Below are 1,680 nucleotides of genomic sequence, written 5' to 3'. Positions count from 1 at the left end.
TGGTAGGTTGAATTATGTTCCCCAATGAAAGACGTGTTCTTAATCCATATTCCTGTGGGCATGAAATCATTTTTAAATAGGACCTTTTGAAGATGTTATTTTTGGTTAAGGTGTGGCCAATCAAATAGGTGTGGAAATTAGTCCATATTACTTGAGGCCTTATAAAGAGGAGAAACTGGAAGCCCAAGTTAAGGAAGGCCACAGGGAGAAGCTGGAAGTCAGCAGAAACCAGAAGAGCAGACAGAAGGAGAGAGAGCTCACCATGTGATGGGAGGCAGAGATGCAAACCAAGGAACCTCAAGGGTTGTAGCCAGCCAGCACCAAAATGCTGCAGATTTCAAAGAGAAAGCATGGACTTGTGGAACTTGCCGGCACCTTGATTTAGGATTCCTGAAACTGTGAGTCAATAAATTCTTGTTGTTTAAGCAAGCCCATTTTATGGTATTTGTCATAGCAACCTGGCCAACTCAGACATTGCCTGTGAAGAGGAAAGGTTATTGACATTAAAATATTCACATTTTTACAAATAATCCCGGACATCCGTTGTCACCAGCTTTGTCGTGGCCACCTCAAGGACAATCACAAAATTCTGCCTTTAGGACTTAGGAACGGTACCTGCAAAAAGGCAAGAATATCCCAGCATGGGCATGAGTAGTTTGAAATTGCTGAAGTATGTCTTGTCTTCAGTTTGCTCTTTTGGTTCTGTGGCTGCTGCGTTTTGGGCTTTGGAATCTATTTCCTGATCCACAACAACTTCAGGGTGCTCTTCCATAACTTCCCCTCCCTCACGCTGGGCAATGTGCTCATCATTGTGAGCTCCATTATCATGGTGGTTGCCTTCCTGGGCTGCATGGGCTCCATCAAAGAGAACAAGTGCTTGTTTATGTCATTCTTTCTTTGCTGCTGATTATCCCCCTTGCTGAAGTGACCTTGGCCATCCTGCTGTTTGTGTATGAACAGAAGCTGAGTGATAATGTGGCTGAGGGTCTGACCAGAAGCATCCAGCATTACCACTCAGACAACAGCACCAAGGTAGCTTGGGACTCCATCCAGTTGTTTCTGCAATGTTGCTATATAAATGGCACAAGTGATTGGACCAGTGGCCCACCAGAATCTTGCCCCAAAGATCCACAAGTTAAGGGTTGCTACATGAAAATAGAATGGTAGTATTATTCCAATTACCTATATATCAGAATCATCACCGTCTGTGTATATGTGATTCAGGTGTTGGGGACGTCCTTTGCACTGACCCTGAACTGCCAGATTGATAAAACCAGCCAGGTCCTAGGCTGTGACCTGTACCTGCCCTGTGCTGGAGAGATTTGTTTCATCTTCGGAAATCCAAAATCACTTGTAGCATGAAGCCCTAAATGATCACCTCCTGGACTGGCACCTTTGTCTTCCTCTCATCTCTTCCTTATCTCTTCCAGAAACATGGTATTGGCCAGGCACTTCCCATCTCAGGCAGTCAAACGATCACATGCACAGTTGTGGCAGCAGCCATGCCCCTCATGGTGGTGACACTAAAATGTGAGGATTTTCCAGACATGAGAGGCCCCGAGAACCTATGGCATTAATAAATCAAAATCAAAGGATGGGTTCAGAATTTGAATTTTGGTATTTTCCCATTGTCAAACTAGTCTCCAGCTTCTAAATCAATCCCAGTCCGCTTTCCAAAGT

The 1,680-nt window shown here is 44.5% G+C and overlaps 1 pseudogene; it reads left to right on the top strand.

Moving 5' to 3' along the window:
* The first annotated feature begins 641 nt into the window (after window positions 1-641).
* On the top strand, window positions 642-1,362 carry LOC119545197 (annotated as a pseudogene).
* Window positions 1,363-1,680: the final 318 nt, after the last annotated feature.

The sequence above is a fragment of the Choloepus didactylus genome, chromosome 10 (genome assembly GCF_015220235.1).
Source record: "Choloepus didactylus isolate mChoDid1 chromosome 10, mChoDid1.pri, whole genome shotgun sequence".
Classification (NCBI taxonomy): domain Eukaryota; kingdom Metazoa; phylum Chordata; class Mammalia; order Pilosa; family Megalonychidae; genus Choloepus; species Choloepus didactylus.
Note: the sequence above shows the minus strand (reverse complement) of the source record. Positions and strands in the feature narration are given on the sequence as shown.